Source organism: Stegostoma tigrinum, chromosome 22, assembly GCF_030684315.1.
Source record: "Stegostoma tigrinum isolate sSteTig4 chromosome 22, sSteTig4.hap1, whole genome shotgun sequence".
In the NCBI taxonomy this organism is placed as follows: domain Eukaryota; kingdom Metazoa; phylum Chordata; class Chondrichthyes; order Orectolobiformes; family Stegostomatidae; genus Stegostoma; species Stegostoma tigrinum.
In genome coordinates, this window is record NC_081375.1 from 41,455,961 (window position 1) to 41,470,144 (window position 14,184).

The following is a 14,184-nucleotide window of genomic DNA, read 5'->3' on the forward strand; positions in this document are numbered from 1 at the left end:
TAGTCAATCATAAAAAGATTTCAAGATCTCAGTGAGATACTTGGAAAACTAATTGAAGACCAACTGAATGACAGCTCTACACATCAGAGAATCTAGACAAGCAGCAGTGACAATTTCCACTAAGAAAAAGAAACTAATCATTTTCAGGTGTAACCTGTTTTTGGAGCATCAGAAAATTGTGTAACAGGTCTGAGTTTCTTTTACAATGTTTAGTTCCCTAATTCTGTCTCGTTATTCACTATGAGGCAGCAAAGCATGACTTCATTGAGTCATTGTTTATGGAAGATTTAGTGCAAGTCAAGTTTTATGACACTGGTTACTTGGTTCACTTCTTCAGCATAATTATAATACCAGTAATTAAATCTGTTAGTTTTAACCAACATGTTACAGTATAATAGTAATGCTACCTCATTCATAATTTGTCAGGAGTACATGATGGGCACTTGGGATGGATTCTTTGATGAAAGGATATCTGTTAGTCCTACAGTACACTATCCCACTAACAGCCTGCATTAAGGGGTATGTTTTTAATTCTATGGGTATGAATGGGAACATGAGCATAAAAGTATTGGGAGAGAGCCTGAATTTTAAAACCTATGCCTCTTAGGAAGTATTTCCTGTAACCTGGGAGTAGGCAGCTGCCTGATCTCTTGGCAGCAGGTATGTTTCTAGGTAGATCTAAAATTAAAAGTAACAAAATGACTTAAAATCTTTTTCTCTTTAAAGATAGTGCTTAACATTGAAAAGATTTCAAGATAACAATAATATTTGACTGGAAAACATCAAGGGCACTTGTAAAAGATTAGTGCCATCATCCAATAAGAAGCTCAGTATTTTACTCCGAATCTGGATGGGTCACATATGGGAAATTTACCCAGCTTTGAATTAACTTTTCAACAGGAGGAGGAGAGGTAGAATCACAGCCAGTGGTGACACAGTCATAACTTCCCGGGAATAAAACAAATCACATTGAGATGTGATGTGGTCACAGTCTAATGATATGGGATAGGCCATTTGGGACTGAGATGGGGAGAAAGTTCTTCGCCTAGTGAGTGCTCAGCCTGTGGAATTCTCTGCCACAGAAAGTGGTTGAGGCCAAAACTTTGAATGTTTCCAAGAAGCTGGATATAGTTTTTAGAATCAAAGGGATGAAAGGGAATGGGTAGAAAGCAGCAGGAACTAGATGTTGTTTGGGATGATCAGTTATGATCATATTGAATGGTGGAGCAGGCTTGAAGAGCCTTTGTTGCTGCCCCTATTTTCTATAGAAAGGATAGCATCAGTAAATAATATATGCAAATCCATAATCTTTTTAACCAGATTCAAATTTTCTCTTAATTGGAGCAGGAGTCTCATCATTCTGAACTTTCAATGTTCTTTCAAACATAGGCATATCCTATATTTTATACAATCTTCTGGAGAAACATATGGGTTAGGTTTTTGGACACTCAGGGGCATGAGACAAAGTCACAGATATCATCATCCTCTCTGAATGTACATCTCACTCAGTTAAAAAGAATAGTCCACCAAGAAAAATTCCGAAGGATGGGACCCACTCATAGTTCAATAAAATAATTCAAGATGACATCAAAGCTAAAGAAAAAATGTACAATTGCACAAAAACAAGTGGACAGAATATAAAGACCAACAAAGAATGACTAAAATAACAATGGCAGAAAAATTAGACTATGAGAAAAAGTTAACTAGAAACATAAAAACAGATAGTAAGAATTTCTACAGATATCCAAAAAAAGAAGAAAGCTAACAAAGTGTGCACAGGTGCTATATAAAGGGAATCTGGGAAATTAATAATGGAAAAATAGGAGATGGCAAATGAAATGAACACCATTTTGCACTGGTCTTCACGATTGAGCATTTAAATATCACCTCTGAAACAGGTATAAGTCAAGAAATTAAAGGAAGGGAGGAACTCAAGAGAATCACAATCACCAGGAAAGTGAAATTGAGCATCTGTTGCAACTGAGGTCTGATTGGTCCTTGTGCCGGGGTAGATATCATCTTAGGATCATAGAAGAAGTAGCTAGTGAGATCGTTGATGCTTTGTTTTTAATTTGCCAAAAATTAAAGTCTTAGGGAAGTTTCCATTAAACTGGAAAATTTCAAACATAGCTTGAGAAAGGGAAGGAAACAGACCATCTTAAATCTGTCAGAGAAAAATATTGTAGTGGTTATTATTGAAGATAGTATAGGATGGTAATTAGAAAACTCCAAGCTAATTAGGCAGAGTCAGCATGGTTTTGTGGAAGGAAAATTATGCTTAACCAGTTTGCTGTGGTTTTTTTTTGAAGAAGTAACATGTGCTGTGGCTTGAAGTGAACTGGGTGATGTACTATACTTTCCAGAAGGCTCTCACTGAGGTGTCACAGCAAAGGTTGGTAGAAAAAAAAATTTCATGACATAGGGAGTAACATAATGGTATGGACAGAAGATTGGCTAGCTAATGGGGAACAAAGAGTAGGCATAAATGGTTTTTTTTCTGGTTGACAATATTTAATGGTTGGTGCACTACAGGGCTTAGCACTGCCATTTCAAAACTTCACCATTTATGGAAATGATTTGGATGAAGGGACCAGAGGGAGTGGTTGTTAAATTAGTTAATGACCTAAAGATAGGGGCGGAACATTGTCTCAGTTGTTAGCACAGCTGCCTCGCAACACCTGGGACCCACGTTCACAATTCCAGCCTCAGGCGACTGCGTGGAGTTTGCACATTCTCCTTGTGTCTGCGTGGGTTGCCTCCAGGTACTCACCCACAGTCCAAAGGTGTGCAGGTTTGGTGGATTGGCCATGCTAAATGGCCTGTAGTGTCTGGGGATGTGTAGGTTAGCTGGATTAGCCATGGGAACCCGCAGGATAGGGTATGGTCGTGAGTTTGGGTGGGATGCTCTGAGAATCGGTGTGAACTTGTTGGGCCGAATGGCTTGTTTCCACACTGTAGGGATTCTGTGAGGTTAGGAAATTAAGTTATGGCTAGGTTTATCAAATGGGAAAAGATCTAGAAAATTAACTATTGTGTAGGAAAAGGTGAAAATTGTCCATTTTAGCAGGACAAGTGAATAAAAACAAATAACAAGGGAAGCATATTATCTAAATGGTGAAAGATTACAGAGCTCAGATCTGGGTGCTTGAGTATCCAAATGGCTAATGTTCTGTGCAGATACAGCAAGTAATTCGGAAAGTTTATGCTTATTATCTCTTTGATTTCTTAAATGTCAGAGCAAGTTGCTGATCAGAACCTGTATGTTCATTTGGTCTTCCTCCTGATCTACTGAATTTGGATTCTTAAAGCTAAGTTGTTGCTCTCTTTGGAAGACTAATGGGAAATTTGCCGTGCTTCCACCTCACTTACTCCTCAAACAGTACAACAAGAAGCAGCATACATGGTGATTTATATAATTGCTATTCATGGGACATTTCTGTGCATGACCTAACTGCTATGTTTCCCTATAACTCTTCAAAAAAAAGGTACTTCACTGCTTGTACAACACTTCAGGAAGTCCTATAATGGTGAAAGACACCATATAAATGTAAATTCTTCTCTTCCCAAATCTATGTGTGTGTTTTTTTTTAGGGAAGAAGTACATATAATTACAATTAGTTACTTTATTTACCCAAGGAATTTGTCCTTCTTGCATTTGATTGTTTATCTGATTTGACTTCTGACGCTATCACAAAATACCTGACTGAAGGATGGAAATTTTGTTGGTGTTCCCTGAAGAAAGCAACAACATATAATGACACAATGATTTGCACAAATTCAGTAGGGAATGGTAATGTTTAATCCTAGCATTGCGCCTTAACCCTGCCAATCAGACTGCAAAATCAGTGAACAGATTTCAGCCATTGCAATGGTAACACTTAACTAAATCACAATTGGCACAGACGTCCTAACTGCATCATTGCCCCCTTGTTTAAGTGAAGCTCTTGGTCACAAGTATTGAAAACAGCAATGAGCTAGCCTCTGACAGAAACTTGTCTTTGTTTCCCCAATTCTTCACCCTGTTCACTCCAGAAATCAGATTGGGAAGCCAATAAAAATTCGACCTGCTGTGTCTGCAACTGTCGTTACCTTGGGTCTCACCCTTAAACTGTGACGTACCTGCCTGTGTCTGTCAGAGGATGCTTAATGATTCCTGTGTCAGCAACTATATATTCACTGGCTTCTGTTCTCTGCTACCAATGCAACTCTGGAACAGGGACAGCTCTTCCATTGTTTGTGAAGTGCAACATATCATTAACTGTTATGCTGCTTGGTCCTTTCAAACCTCTAGAAGTAACACTTATTAGATTGATCTGTGTACACGTCCTAAAGATTAACAAATTAAGTGATGGATGCCATTTTTTTTTAGGTGCACCTTGTACATGAACATTCCTGTAAGAAAAAGGCCTTCACTACACAGTACGGTAACATACAGCTACTGGCTGCTTCCCGCTGAGTACCTCCATTTGCTGTTCAACATCAGTTACTTGTTTCACTTAATGTTTCCTCCTCAAATGGCAGATATGTGAACAATGTTTCTGGAGGGGCCATGCAGAGGTATCATTCCTAAAAGAATTGTTCACAATTTTTGGAAAACATTGGGGAACAAGAGTAGCAATGGGGTAGAAGAAAGAGGATATTTCCTAGAAAGGAAAGCACATTTCAAAGCGGTCCCTTCCCCATGCCTTCCACAGGCTTCCAGCTACCGGGATATCAGTTGAAGATTGATGGCCCATGCACATGAAAGCACACACAATACGTCAAATGTTAGGGACATGCACAACCCTGTGATGAGCACATATACCTGCTCGGGGAGTGCAATGCCATACTGTCTGCATTAAGCTCTGATGGCAGGGCCAGTTCAGAAAAGGTACTTCAACACTTTAATACAACAGTGCAGAGTGTGCAAAACACCTGCCCTGTACTTATCTATGACCATATAGAAATTAAGTTTGTTTTAATCATTTTGGCTGAAATCTCCCTTTGGGGTGCCACTACATACAATATTGCTATGTATGTTATAGTCATAGAGACATAAAGATGTGAAGCATGGAAACAGACCCTTTGGTCCAACTCGTCCATACCGACCAGATATCCTAAATAAATTTAGTTCCATTTACCAGCATTTGGCCCATATCCCTCTAAACCCTTCCTATTCATATACCTATTGTGATGCCTTTTAACTGTTGTCATTGTAACAGCCTCCACCATTTGCTCTGGCAGCTCATTCCATACACGCACCACCCTCTGCACAAAAAGTTTGTCCTTTAGGTCCCTTTTAAATCTTTCCCCTCTCACCTTAAAGCTTTGCCTCTCTAGTTTTGGACTCCCCTACCCTGGGAAAAGACCTTGCCTACTCACCCTATCCATGCCCCTCATGATTTTATAAACCTCTATAAAGTCACCCCTCAGCCTCTGATGCCCCATCCTATTTAGCCTCTCCCTAAAGCTCAAACCCTCCAACCCTGGCTACGTCCTTGTAAATCTTTTCTGTACCCTTTCAAGTTTCACAATATCCTTCCTATAGCAGGAAGATCAGAATTGGATGCAGTATTTGAAAAGTGGCCAAACCAATATCCTGTAATTCTGCAACATGACCTCCCAGCTCAATATACTGACCATTAAAGGGAAGCTTTATCAAATGCCTTCTTCACTATCCTGTCTACCTGGGATTCCACCTTCAAGTAACTATGAACCTGCACTCCAAGGTCACTCCTCAGGACCCTACTATTAAGTGTATAAGTCCTGCCCTGATTTGCCTTTCCAAAACACAGCACCTCACGTATATCCAAATTAAACTCCACCTGCCACTCCTTGGCCCATCTCATCAAAATCCCATTGTACTCTGACGTAACCTTCTCTGCTGTCCACTACACCTCCAATTTGCAAACTTACGAACCACACCTCCTATATCCAAATCACTTATATAAATGACAAAAAGCAGTGGACCCAGAATTGAACCTGTGGCACACTACTTGTCACAGAACTTCATTCTGAAAAGCAACCCTCCACCACCACCCTCTGTCTTCTACCTACAGAGGAGCTAGTTCTGTATCCAAATGGCTAGTTCTCCCTGTATTCCATGTGATCTAACCTTACCAAAAAGTATACCCTGGGGAGCCTTAGCTCAATTAAACTGTACAGATATGTACACTCATTTTGATACTGGTCCTTAGTCCATTATACCTTTTCCTAATTTGAATCCTGATCTTCTGGAGCTTTTATGTCTCCATTCATTCCTTCACCATAGCTTGCACTTTTGATCTCATTTGTAAGAATAGAATATCCCTTGGTTGCATTACAAGTTCAACAAAAATTGATTTTAAAATATATAAAGAAGCATTCCCCTTTCAACATCAAATATCCTGTACTGAGTAAATCATGTTTCCTTGCTAGAATGCAGGGTTATATGGCAAACACAGGAAGCTTGTTACATATACAGTCATGGAAGGGACTATCCCTGTAAATTTCCTTAAGGTCAGCCTTTCTTCACTGTCAACTACACATAGCCTCAAAAACTCTTTAACATTCTAACTTTGGAGCTTGTATGCATACATGCATTGCATCATGCCCTTAGATAACATAGAGAGAGGCAGTTTTGAAATGTTAAAATTGTGACCTGAAAGCTTCCATTGTCACCACTTCTTTGCTGCATTTTGCATTTAACCCTGCTGAATAAGGTTTGCATTCATGCATCTCTTTTAAATGCATGCAAAGATCTTTAGACTTGACAAGTTCAAGATTTAAATCGAGCTTAAAATCCTTGTGTTTCCACAGCAGCAAAAGAGCACAGTCATTCCACTGAATCGCATCTATTGTACTAAACACATTGAGCCTGTCCCATGCTGTTATGGAGCAACATCTGCACACCAGGATTCATGTCCCACTCCCAATCAACAGTCATCAAATCTTCTGGAAGAAGTAAGGCAAAGTGGGAAAAATATGTTTCCCTCTAGTATGTAGGTCCCCTACAAAACTACTACCATTAATAATAACCTTTTCTTTATTAGAACCTAATCAATTCCTATGAAGCCGACTGTCATTTCTAAGAACTCAGACCTCACTAAGTGGTTTTTCAAAATAAAAAGAAACAATACGAACCCGGTCAATTATATGAACCAATCTGGTAATATTCTCAAATGATTCATCCAAATTCATGTGGAATAACTTTTTTTGATAAGTTTCTAATTTTTTTTTGTAAATTATTCAAAAGTAATACCACCACTGAGCATAAAGATACCCCACTTGCCACTTTCCCTCATTTCAATATAATTTCACGAACAGTTTTCTGTCCTTCAGCTAATTCTTTAATCTATCCCAATGGTTACTATGCAACTCCACCTGCTTGTGTTTAGTTAATACCCTTCCATGTACAATTTATTCTAAAACATTTAGGCAGTCCATTATGTTCTGAAGATTACCTCAATCCAATTGGTTTGTCACTTCCTCAAAAAAATGACCAGATTTATCAGGCATTTCCTGAATCCATGCTGACTTCTGTTAACCATGTATTTGTACAGATGATTTACAATTTTACATTTGATAATTAGTTTCATTATTTACTTGGATTAGAAGTCGGCCGATTCAGAGAATGCCCAAACTTCACTGCCCAGTGTTAGTGACCCACTAGTGACAAGCATGTGCAATTATGGATTATATTGTCACAAGAGGAAATTAATTCCTGGAAGCTTCTTGTTGAAATCAAAAGCCAGATATATGGAAAACAGGTGGAGCAAAACATATTGACCCCAGATTTTTATCATTGATATTAAAATAAAGGAGTTCTAAAAAAGCCTTCAAAAGTTTTATGACAATCTCACGTGTTGTGAAAATCATGAAAGCAAAGAGTTGAGCACAATAATCCACTACATTAAAACTGGAAAACAAATTTTCAATCTGAATAGATCAATACTGATCAGAAAAATTTCTATTAGTACTTCCATTTCTGAAACATTAATTCTCCCCACTTCTTTCAGAAACAGTATTTAAACTTTGTTTTCACAAAATCAGCATTAAATTGGTCTATACAGAATGCTTTACATTCTTCAAAAGACAAATTGTCCTCAGACATTTTTTCTTTGGTACTCTACGGTACTATTATGCTTTCATCTAGGAGTCCTCTAATTACACAAGTCTGCAAAGCCATCAGGTTCTGTTTATAATTACCACATGACATGGATGCAAACATAATGAGAATTACATCATTTATCCACTAATTTTTGTTTTTACTGAATTAGCTGTGTTGTTGAAATTGGTACGAGGTAGTGCTGCCTTTATTTTTGTGACTGACAGTGATCTTTAAAGCAGAAAGCTCATGGGTTTCATTAATATTTACAGAGCCCACTACACAGGTTTAAAAGCCACTGTTTTATTGCATGAGCTTGTTGTGAATTTATAACAGTCACAAATAGATTGCACTCATTAGATCAATGCCTCAGTTCGATGGGAGTCCTTAATCTTTCAAAATCATCCTTCACAAGATCAAGAATAACCACAGTCACCAACACGGGAGAACCAGTGGGGAGATGCTCATTTAAAATGTATCACTTCATTTCTTTGCCAAATAATGGAAATCTTTATTTCCCATCAATTAATTAAAAGGCTAAATTTAAGGTTGGGTTTGATTCGTTTAGTTGGCTGATTTGTAATGCAATAACAACAAAGCATGGGTTCAATTTCTGCACTGGCTAAGGTTACCATGAAGGACTTCCCTTCTCAACCTCTCTCCTTGGCTGAGGCACAGTGACCCTCAGGTTAAACCACCACCAGTTGTCTCTGGCTCTAATGAGAGAGTAGCCTTGTGGTCTGGTCAGACAATGACAACTTCACATTTTTTATTAAGAGGTTCATAGCACACCAGTGAGTAATAAAGCAGAATCAGATCTCCAGGCAATATCTGTGAGCTACATATCCCAGCCTAACCAGTCCACAGAGTTTATGTTCATCTCAATGTTCCATCATAATTCATCTAAATCTATTGCTATTATGCTTTTCTCCCTTCTCCCTCGTGTGCTTGCATATCTTCCCTTTAAATGCATCCACACTATTCACTTCAACTTCTCTCTGTGGTAGCACACTCCACATTCTCACCTCTCTGTGAGATGTTTCCCCCAAATTCTGTGTTGGATTTCTTGGTGACCCTTTTATGTTGATGGTCTATAGCTATGCTGTTCCTCATGAGAGGGAAACATTTCTCTCTATGCCCATTCTTTTGAAACTGGTCATAATTTTAAAGAGATCATGCCCAGCCTTTTTTTAGTCTCCTTCAAGAAAAGATCGAATTTAGATTTGAAACTGGCAATGCTCTTATTAATGATAAAACTCACAGCACAGACCCACAATGGAGTACTATCGCCAGCAAGCACTCAATGAATCTACAAACTGTTATCACCAAGACACCTTCATAGCAACATGCAATTTGGAACATGAAGTCTCCCTTGAAAATACAGAAGTCTTGAAAGCCACTTCCTTTAAGAAGCATTAAAGATTATTTCCACTTTTACTAGTTTGAGTACCTATTGTGCTGATTGATCAAAATAAAGCAAATTGTTAATTTGATCTGATTTACTGTCACTGGTACCTAAATGCAGTGCAAAGCTTTGTTTGTGAAAGTACATGCAAATCACAGGGTGCTTGGACAGGATGAGGTATACAGGTTACACTGCACAGGGGTGAGCAAAAAATGATCAACATAAATAAGATCATTATTTGAAGTTAGAGAGTCCATTCATCTGTCTAATAACAGCAAGGAAGAAGCTGTTCTGGAAGCTGTTACCGTGTGTGTGTCTTCAAGCTTCTGTATCTTCTGCCTGACAGAAAAGGTTGTAGGAGAGCATTACCCAGTTGGGAGGAGTCTTTGATGATGTTGGCAGCCTTTCCGTCGCAACGAGAAGTGTAAATGGAGTCTATGGATAGAAGGTTGGCTTCCCTGATAGTCTGGGCTGTGCACATCGCCTTCTGTAGTTTCTTGTGTTCCAGGGCAAAGCAATTGCTGTATCAGGCTGTTATGCACCTGATAGTATGCACTCTACGGTGGGTCTGTAAATGTTGGTGAGGATCTTTACGGATGTGCTGAATTTCCTGAGCTGCCTGAGGAAGAAGAGACATTGTTGTGCCTTCTTGACTGTCCCATCTACATAGCAAGTCCAGGACAAGTTGTTGATTATCGTCACATCTAGGAACTTGATGCTCTCAACCTCCGCTCTGTTGATGTAGAAGGAGGCAGGTGGGCGGGTTCTCCTTCTTTCTTTCTGAAGTCAATGATCAGTTCTTTCATTTTGCTAACATTGAGACAGAGTTGTTGTCATCGCACCATGTCATCAAGCCCTGTATCTCCTTTCTGTATTCTCACTCCTTGTTGTTTGATAACTGTCCTACCGTGGTGGTGCTGTCAGCAAACTTCTAGCTAGTGTTTGTTTGGAACTTGGTAACAGTTGTGGGTGTACAGCGAATAATGCATCTTTGGGAGGCTCCAGTGTTGACTGTTATTGTGAAGGTGATGCAGTTATCTATCCTCACTGATTGCGGTCTGTGGGTCAGGAAGCTGAGGATCCAGGGGCGGAGGGTGGAGCCGAGACCTAGGTCTCAGAGTTTTGAGATCAGTCTGAATGGGATAATGGCGTTAAAGGCAGAGCTGTAGTCAATGAGCAGGAGTCTGATGTAGGTGTCCTGTTGTCCAGATGTTCCAGGTATGGGTGAAGGGCTAGGGAAATGGCATCCACTGTGGACCTGTTACATTGGTAGGCACAATACAGGGGAATCAAGGCAGGTTGGGAGACGAGTGTTAATGGGGGGCATGACCAGCCCCTCAAAGCACTTCATGATTATGGGGGTCTGAACCACTGGGCAGTAGTCATTAATGCACATTGCATGTGTTTTCTTAGGTACAGCATGATGGTGGTATTCTTGAAACAGGTGGGGACTTCCGCTTGTAGGAGCGAGAGGTCGAAGATTTCAGTAATAACCTCTGAGAGCTGGTCTGCACAGGATCTAAGTGCACAGCTGGAGTCTCCATCTGGGTCCATCGCTTTCCCTGGGCTGACTCCCAGGAAGACTGATCTGACATGTGCAACAGTGGTGGAGGGAACAGGTGTGTCCAGGGCTGTCAGGGCAGGTGACACTGTGCCGCTGGCATTCTGCTCAAACTGAGCATAAAAAGCATTGAGCACATCAGGGAAGGATGTGTCTGTGTGCTATCTTGCTGTGCTTCATTTTGTATCACACTATGGTTGGTTTGAGCCTCTAACTTAGTTAGGTACTACCTCTTGGCATCTCTGATGGCTTTGCGGAGATCATATCTGGATTTTCTCTATAGGTCTGGGTTGTCTGACCTGAACGCTGCATGCCTGGTCCAGCGGTGGATTTTCCAGTTCATCCGAGGTTTCTGGTTGGAGAGCACCTGGACTGACGTCTTTGGCATGCAGTCCTCCATGCATTTGTTAATGAAGTCCATAATGTTGGTGGCATACTTGTCTAGGTTTTCTGCTGAGTACTTGAATACAGTCCAGTCCAGTGACTCCAAGCAGTCCTGGAAATGTTCTTCCCGCTGCCTCGGACAAGCAATGCACTACTTTCTGTGAAGGACTGTCCCATTTCAGCTTCTGCTTGTAAACTGGGAAGAGGAACACAGCATCAGTAGGCATCTTTAATGGTTGTGTAGCAGTGTTCCAAGACATTTGCACCAATAAGACATATTGATTGCATAACTGGCTTTAATAACAAAAAAGAAAATGGTAAGGCTACATTAATCTTCCTAATTATAATGTAATAAATGTTTTTGATTGAATATGTCAACACAAAACCAAGGAATTAACCCAAAACTTGAATGGTCTATGACATTGAGAAAACAGACGGTCACTTCAATTTTACAAAAAACAAAATCAGTGATTTCCTCTCTCATTTTGGTTGAAGACAATGAATGAGTGAAATTGTTCAAGTCAATATTAGGGAATCACTTCAGACTTTGCCAAGTACCTAAAATAACAGATCTTCCTAATTTTTCTAGTTCATAGTAACAACATTCCAGCACTTGGACAAGAAATAATATTTTGTAGATTCAGTGGATCTTAGGAAATTACTTCCAAAATTTCATCTCAAAATTTATGACTTTAAGAAATATTTCCCTCTTTTCATCCTGAGTTGAAGGTACAGAAAGTACTGTCCGGAAAAGAAAAGGTTAATCATTACAAGATGAAATATTAGGCCAGTATAAGGGGCACACAAAAGCACAAGTTAAGGAAAAACTGATGTTCAAGAGCAATTCTATGAATGAACACTTGATGCTTGTACTTTGACAATCAGGAAGTGGTAGTAACAACTCTAGAATAATTCAACAGGTTTATAATATTTTTTGATGCAGAAGTTGTAGATTTTGAAAGAAGATATAGTAGGTGAGCTAGATTGCTTCTGCCAACCCAATTAACTTTTGCATCTGACTGATTTGAAGATTTAATTGTTATTGTCTAGTTCTGTAAAGCACAGTTCACAACTTGCAAATGGATTCGTCACTATTAGACTAGGATTGCAGGGCAATTAAAACAAAACTTTTAAGATTGTAATGTTATCAGTGACATCCTCACATCTCTTATCTAATTTTATTCTTTTTGTGTAATTCAATCCTGCAATTATTAGGCCTCTTGATTAGTAGATACATGATCATCATCATTTTCCTTGCTCATGAAGGCACTGATTCTTTGAAAGAATACAGTTCCATGGACTGGGAGCAGAAATTTCTCAGCTTAGACCTAAATGGGAGGTCTCTATTTTTTAAACAGCATGCCCCAATCTAGACAGCACTCACTCTCGGAAACATCGTCAGCACCGGTCTGGTCAAGTCCCCTCAGAATCTTTTACATTTCAATAAGATTGCTTTTCACTCTTTTAGACTTCAGTGACTATAATCCAAGCTGTTTGAACATTCCTCATTAGCAACCGGTGTGGCTGGGTCATCACAAGGGCCAGAATTTTCTGAAAATGTAACAGCAATGAACAATGTACGCTATTATTCAAATGCACATCAGCCAGCATTCTGTGGAAGGAAAGGAAAAGTTATATGTTTGTGTTAAATTCACAGGTGTATCATGAAAAGGCATCTTACACTTAACCTGCTTGTGAGCTTCCTGAATTTGCCTTTACACATTAATCACACTTTAACCTCACCATGAAAAGTTAATTCTAGTCATCAATGCATTTAATTATAAGATTTTTTTTCCATGAGATGTGAATGGCAAGGCTGACGTTAGTTGTCCATTCTTAATTTTGTGTCTTGCTAAGCCATTTCAGTGAGAAGATTCAACAACATTACTGTAGGGCCGGAGCCAATGTATAGCCCAGACCAGGTAAGAATGGCAGATTTTCTTCCCCAAAGAACATCAGTGAACCAGATGGGTTTTTACAATAATCAACGATATGTTTCTTGCTCACCTTTACTAAGACTGTCTTTTAATTCCAGACTTTATTTAAATTCCACTACCTGCTTTGGTAGGATTTGAACCTCACCCCTATTTAATTGAGCTTCTAATTTATTAGTCAAGTGATATTACTATAGCATTTTCCTTAACTGTCAATTAATCTCGCTTAGACAGAAAGTAAACAATTGAAATTATGGAGTCTCATTCTTTCACATAGTAAATTCTTGAGATTTTAAAAATAATAAAGCTCAAAAACAATATTTTAAAAGACTATTCTTTCTATGTTTGCTCTGTCAATTTGATTTTTCTTATTATTTATTCATGGGACGACATCACTGGCGAGGCCAGCATTTATCATCCATCTCTCGATACCCTTGAACTGATTGGCTTCGTAGGCCATTTCAAGGGGCAGTTAAGAGTCACTCACATTGCTGTGGGTCTGAAGGCTAAACCTGGGAAGAATGATACATTTGTTTCACTAATGAATGCCAGAGAATAGAAATGGGTTTTTATTTTGCAACAATACTTACACAAATACCACTGGACTAGTTTTTTACTCCAGATTTTAACTGAATTCCAATTTCACCAATCTGCTACACTGGGATTCATATCTATGTCCCAAAAACAATGGACTCTTGCTCTGGATTACTGTTTCATGACCCACTCCCTCTATTTATTTCTCATTCTGAAAGTGATTTGACATTAAATTTACCCACTGCCATTCATCCTCCTTTTCTGTCTTTACTCTGTTATCTGAGATTTTGTTTGCCAGGAA